The sequence below is a fragment of the Manis pentadactyla genome, chromosome 9, assembly GCF_030020395.1.
Source record: "Manis pentadactyla isolate mManPen7 chromosome 9, mManPen7.hap1, whole genome shotgun sequence".
Classification (NCBI taxonomy): domain Eukaryota; kingdom Metazoa; phylum Chordata; class Mammalia; order Pholidota; family Manidae; genus Manis; species Manis pentadactyla.
The window spans coordinates 17855102-17862307 of NC_080027.1; positions in this window are offsets into that span (position 1 = coordinate 17855102).

Consider the following 7206-nt stretch of genomic DNA (forward strand, 5'->3'; position numbering starts at 1 on the left):
TTAGTGATCAACTTGACAAGAGGGGTATCTTGAGACCTCAATAAAAAAACATCATGCAGGCAGTGTACCGACAGAATCTGCTGGGCTTTTCCCCCCAATCTTTCTATCTGCCACATCTGGCAATGAGAATTTCATGACTAATTTCAGCTTTTCAAGACTAATTTGTGATTCAGTACACGAAACAGAAACTTCCGGCTAACCCATAGTTGTTTTCTCCTCTCTTCCTCTCTTGGCTCCCCAAGCCATCAACATCCACGTAGCCTGAAGCTTTCCCTATTCATCTGGCTTTTTATGGCCTCTTGTAGACAAGGCCTTTCCCACCATCTGGGATCCAGCTGGACAGTCCTCCCCGGGGAACATTCATCCGCCTAACTGCCTGCCTCCAGCCACGGCTGCCACTTCTCCATGAATGTGAGTCCCACTGACAAAATGCTGCTTTTAAGATCAAATGAGCTCCCAAGTCACATCAGCCTGGATCATTTTCAGGTCTATTTTAAGGAACGGTTCAGCGCTGCGGTGCACACATTAATTGCATGCATGATTCCCAAAGGCTCCACACTTGTCTGTGTTCCTGGTCTCAGAAAGACTTCTTTAGGAAAAGCGTAGGGTGGCCTCTCTCAGCAGGGGATGCCACAGCAGTGTGGCTTCCTGCAGAGGCTCTGCCCTTTGCATCACTCCAAACAGGACTGAAGAATCAGTCTCCTTTAAGAACAGACAATAAACACTGTCTGTGGAGGGTACATCTGCCTGACATATATGGTTGAGCAACTATTTTCTAGGTTTTGCCACACTAGTTTATAGATCTCAGACTGAGAATAGATTTCACCTTCTCCATTAATCCTGGATCCAGAAAAATAAATACACTTTTAAGTTATTTTCAATGAGCTAAAGAACTATTTACAAAGGCAGACGGGACCAGCTTCCTATACATTTGCCCTCTGGGCCACCCCGTCCCATTTCAAGCCCCTCCCTTCCCAATTCTGTGTCCCTTGTCTTTGCTGTTCCCACTTGTCTGTATGTTCGCAGGCAGCTTTCCCTCGTCTCCCGGGGCTGGCACAGGCTTAAATTCTGGCTCTGCCAAAGACTGGTTGTGATCTGGTGAGTGGCCATGACTGAGAACCGGTGCTGCAGAGAAACCCTCTCCATGGCCTCTTCTTGGTCTCCAAACCTGTTCCAGTTTCCCCAACCTTGAGAATTCTTTCTCTTAACATTGCCAGCTGCTGTACCTACTTCCCATTTCACTCTGTTCTTTTGCTGCTAAACTACACCTCTCTTGCTTCATCACCTGGCTTTACTCAAATCCCCCCGAGCCCCAGTCCAGATCCCCCATCTGGGACTCATGGGCTTCTGTTGGAACTGTGCTAGGAAGCCCACACCTTCCTTCCTTCTTGCCACACCCAGTGACCTTTGGTTCATGCTTTTCCCTCTTTGATTTCCAGGCCAGGCTCACCAAGCATCACTGGGTGGTGAGGGCACTGGGGATCAGGATACGGAATTTGGATGTCATCAGGCTGTTAATGAATGACAATGAACGAATGAATGCTCTTGAGTGAGGGATGACCTGGCTGGATCTGTGCTTCAAGGGAAGTCCATCTTCAGGTTAAGGAGGAAGGACTGAATTGGAGAGGCTAAAGGCAAAAGACCAGTTGGAAGGTAGTGGCTTTTCATGAACAAATTAAAATGGTCTGACGAAAGGAGCTGGGGTGGACAGGTCATGAAAGGAGGCCTTGTTTCTATTGATGATATTTTTATTCTGCAAATGTCAAAGAGGGTCCTTTCTTCCCTGCCTTGGGGAGGACGGAAAGTGGGAGAGAAGGAGAGAGGCAGGAATTTAAAAAAACACCACAGTTCTCCATCATCCTATCCTTACACCCTTCACTCTCCAATAAGGAGCAAGAAACAAAGGGCTTGTTTTGGTTTTTTTTATTATTTTTTTTAATCTAGAAAAGATTAATTACATACAGACTATTGCATTGGCTATGGTGATCCTTTCCCCAGTATCATGCCTTAGAGCGACCCCAAGAATGTAGGCATAAGACCAAGAGCAGAGAATTTAAGGAAGGGGTATAATTTTTAGCTTCTCAGTCAGAGACTATGGCCCTGGTAGAAGAGAAGTGGGTGGGGTTTGGGTGGAGAAGGGAAACTGCAGCAAATTTTTCTCATCTGGATGCAAGTTGAAGAGCTGCCAAGATAAACAGGGTGTGGCCCCCATCTTCCACAAATCCTTGAAAGAAGCCGCAGTGTTCTCAGGGTTTCCACAACGCCCACTTTCTTTTGTTCTTCCCTGTCCTTCCCCAAGACACACAAATAGACTTGAAGTCTTTTCAAGTTGGATATTTGATAAAGCAGAACATGTACACTGGGGAACTCTGGTCCCAGTCAAACAGCAAAGGGTTATTTTCTTTTAACCTCCTGCACATAGAGCTTTTGAAAAATGAGGTCTACCAAGTGAATTTACCCCACTGTAATCCATGCCTCATGTCCTTATGGGTGGCAGTGGGGTGTAGAGGACTGAGTGTGGACTTGGGATTCTCGAAGCCCTGAGTATAAACTGCAGCTTTGCCACAGTCTCTGTGTGACATCAGCAAGCACTTTCCCCAAACTCCATTTTCTCATCTGAAAATGCATTTAAGAATGCTTTCCCCTGCAAGCTACCATGAGGATATTATGAAATAAAGTATACAAAAAGCCCAGTCCACACAACTGAAAATGGCAGTCCTATCTTCCTTTTTAACTCTTCCTCTTTATTTCACAGAATCATAGAATTTGAGCATTTTACAAACCTGTGAGGTCAACTAATTCAGACTGTCTCTTTTTTGATAGCCTATTTCTTTTGTTTTTCCCCCAATTTTATTGTGATATAATGACATACAACATTATATTAGTTTAAGGTGTACAACAGGATGATATGACATATGTATAATCATGAACTGATTACACAATAGGTTTAATTAACATCCATCACCTCACATAGTCACAACTTTTTTTTCTTGGGTTGACAACGTTTAAGATCTACTGTCTTAGCAACTTGTAAATATACAGTACAGTATCGTTAACTCTAGTGGCCATGCTGTGCAGTATGTCCCTAGACCTTATCATGTAACTGGAAGTTGGTACCTTTTGATTACCTTCATGCATTTCCCCTAGCCCCAAACTCCTGCCTCTCGCAACACCCAATATGTCTTTGTTTCTGTGAGTCTGATTTTTTTGAGATTCCTCGTATACATAAGATCACTACAGGCAAGGTTGTTATCTTCTCCTTACTTACCTTCAGTGATAGAGTGTTTACTCCTTTCCAGGACATCTACCTACCTTTGGAATGTCCTATTGTTTTCCTATAGTCTCTCTCTCAGCCTCTGTCTCTGTCTCTCTCTGTCTCTGTCTCTCTCTCTCTCTCTCTCGCTCTCTCTCTCTCTCTCTCTCTCTCTCTCGCTCTCTCTCTCTCTCTCTCTCTCTCTCTCTCTATATATATATATATATATATATATATATTACATTACCCACTTAGTCCTAGGTCCAACACTTGGAGTCATCCATTACACGAAGAGGTTCTGTAAAATATCTAGCTTTAGAAAGTAACTGCTACTGTTGGAAATAGTTACATGTTTTGAAGCCAAAGCCACTCTTGGCTTTTCTGCCTCTAGGGATATCTTATTGCAACCAGACCAGAGGCTAGAAATATAATGGGAGCAGGGCCAGTGGAAACCAACTCCACTCAATCAAAGCTGGCATCCTCTTTACGTCTGAGCCCAGACAACCATCCAAACTGCCAATAGGTATTCTCTGGGACATGTCATAGCCCACTGCCTAGAGAGACCCCACTGTAATTAGGAGAGAACTGGCCCCCTTTAAAGCCCCATCAAGTTCTTCCCTTGGTGGCCAGTTTAAAGTAGCTACACCCAAATTTTATTTATCTCTCTGGCCAAAACAAGTGCTCCAGGGGCTAGCAGAGATGGGTTTTGCTCTTTCTCCAAGCATCTGTTTTTAGGCATCTGACTGAAACTCAGAGGTAAAAGTAGGTGAGTCTGCCCGTTGTCCTTCCTTAGGAATAGTGAGTTCTAGAATCACAGAAAAAGAGGGTTCCAAAGACCCTTGCAGGAGGAAAAGGTGGAGCAGGCAAGAGGCTGGCATCTTCTCTCCCTTCTGCTCTGACTTTAACCAGGGGACCTGAACTTTACCTATTTTTATATTCTGGAATTCTGCAGAAGATTTTGTTTTCAAAAAGGTTCTGCTTTTTACAAATGGAAATAAGGAAGAAAAGAAAGAAGAAAGGAAAGTGGACTAAAAACACTGATCTAAATTAGTCTCTTTATTGTATAGACAGGAGATGAGAAGGTTAAGACTCAGAAAAGCAAATAATAATTTTTCCCAAGGCCATACTGCCGAAAGGTAAGAGAAACAGACGTCAGCGCTTCTTTTTAAGCTTTCAGGCTAGTTCTCCTTATGTCTAGAGTCATGATTATGTTTGTAATTTTTAAAAATCATCTAGTTTCCTTAAATCCTTTCTAGATACCATTGAGACTCCAGGTTTTAGAATAAGGTAAAGCAGAAAGAGCTATTCCTGAATGTAAGGTTGGAGGCAACAGAAGGAGGGGTGAGCACGTCAGACACTAATGACGTGCCAAAGTCCCCGGCTGCTGCCCCCTCCCAACCTGAAAAATGTGCCTTAGGCTGGCCAATCCTCGCGCCGCTGTAAATCTAAGCTCTGCCTCCCCCTACCTTCTTTAAAAACTCCCCGCCTGTCTAGTTGCACACTACTTATGCAGACTGGTGAACCTCGCCCGGGATTGCGCTCAAATAAACTGCCTGGCCCTTTGTTGCCTCTCGTTGCCTGCTTATTTCAGTTAGAATTTATCTTACACTGAAGAATGAGATACAGGTCCTAATCTCAATTGCTGTCCCAACCAACTATACAGAATTCACTCTCTCTGTTTTGGCTTTAGTTTCATTGTCTATAATGGGGAAAGGCTACGTTAGCTGGTTTCTACCTCTAATTGTATTTTAAGTGTATCCCCAGCATTTCTGGACCTGCTAACACTGTTTAAAATAGCACAAGTCTAAAACAACAACAAATGTTGGTGAGGCTGTGGAGAAAGGGGAACCCTCCTACACTGCTGGTGGGAATGTAAATTAGTTCAACCATTGTGGAAAGCAGTATGGAGGTTCATCAAAATGCTCAAAACAGACTTACCATTTGACCCAGGAATTGCACTCCTAGGAATTTACCCTAAGAACGCAGCAATCAAGTTAGAGAAAGACAGATGCACCCCTATGTTTATCGTAGCACTATTTATAATAGCCAAGAATTGGAAGCAACCTAAATGTCCATCAGTAGATCAATGGATAAAGAAGATGTGGTACATATATACAATGGAATACTACTCAGCAATAAGAAGAGGGCAAATCCTACCATTTGCAGCAACATGGATGGAGCTAGAGGGTATTATGCTCAGTGAAATAAGCCAAGCGGAGAAAGAGAAATACCAAATGATTTCACTCATCTGTGGAGTATAAGAACAAAGGAAAAACTGAAGGAACAGAACAGCAGCGGCATCACAGAACCCAAGAATGGACTAACAGGTACCAAAGGGAAAGGGACTGGGGAGGATGGGTGGGTAGGGAGGGATAAGGGGGGGGAAGAAGAAGGGGGGTATTAAGATCAGCATGCATAATGGGGGGTGGGAGATAGGGGAGGGCTGTACAACACAGAGAAGACAAGTAGTGATTCTACAACATTTTGCTATGCTGATGGACAGTGACTGTAAAGTGGTTTATAGGGGGGATCTGGTATAGGGGAGAGCCTAGTAAACATAATATTCTTCATGTAAGTGTAGATTAATGATAACAAAAAAAAAGAAAGAAAGAAAGAAAAGGGGGATTACTCCCTGATAGGATAAAACTAACTGTAAATCAACGATTAATGCATGCTTTAAATATCCTTAATTTTGATCACTTAAAGGGTGTCAGATGATCAGCTATGGAGGTACATTTTTCTGATACTATTCCTTTCTCTTAAAAAAAAAAAAAAAGCAGTTCCTGTGTGGTAACCACCAATGAGTTCCACACAATGGTATAAAGGGCATATCAAAGTGTGGGCAAAGGGTCTGTTTGTGTTTATACAGAGAATCAAAGCCCAATTCGGCTACCCAGAAAATGAACTAAGATACGATATGAAGAAGAACTTCCAACATCAGCACTCTCTGGAAGAGTCATACCAGAAGATGATCATGAAAAAACCTCAGTAAAGATCCACGCGCTGCTGCAGTTGTAGCTGCATTCATCCCACCGGTTCCTGGACTTGCCATGGGAATGAAGAAGGAGATATCTAAGCTGGCCTGTGCATACAGTAAAACAACAAATTTGATTGGATCTATACTGTTGGAACTCAACCAAGAATTAGGAGAAGTGCAAGTTGCAGTGCTCCAAAATCTTACAACTACAGACTATCTACTGTTAAAAGAACATATGGTATGTGAACAGTCCCCAGGAATGGGTTGTTTTAATTTGTCTGATTTCTCTCAGACTGTTCAAGTTCAGTTGGACAATATCCACCATATCATAGATAAGTATTCACAAATGCCTAAGGTGCCTAACTGGTTTTCTTGGTTTCACTGGAGATGGCTGGTAATTATAGGTCTGCTTTGGTTATGTAACTGTATTCCTATTATGTTAATGTGTGTACGCAATTTAATTAGTAGTTTAAAACCTACACATGCTGAAGTTACTCTACAAGAAGATATGTCAAAGAAATAATCAATCTTCCCATGTTTTCTTCCGTCTGCTACTCCTATAGCTTTTCTTCTTCCTTCCTAATTACAACCCTTAAATAGAATTCATGCCTCATATCTAATTTATCGAGTATCATAATTCTTCCAAGTGGTAAAAATACCTCAAGACAAGTACTGGGCATGAAAGCCACAGGGCATAAATCTGCAAAGAAGTAAAAAGCTAACCTTTTCAAACAATATTGCCCCTCTTTCACTTACCAAGTTTACATTTCCCTGTATGGCCCCGGAAGATGACTGGTTAGCCAGAGACGGGTAAGATTCCTCAAGGGAGGAACAACCTAAGATAGGCACAGTCACAGGGGGGCCATCAGGTGAGAAATTGGGGATCAACAGAGGTGAGGCTTAGAACCTCATCCCCCCTGTTTTGAGAGAAATCTTCTGCATCTGTGGATGTTTTATTGCCCTTGTCTAGCTTGAA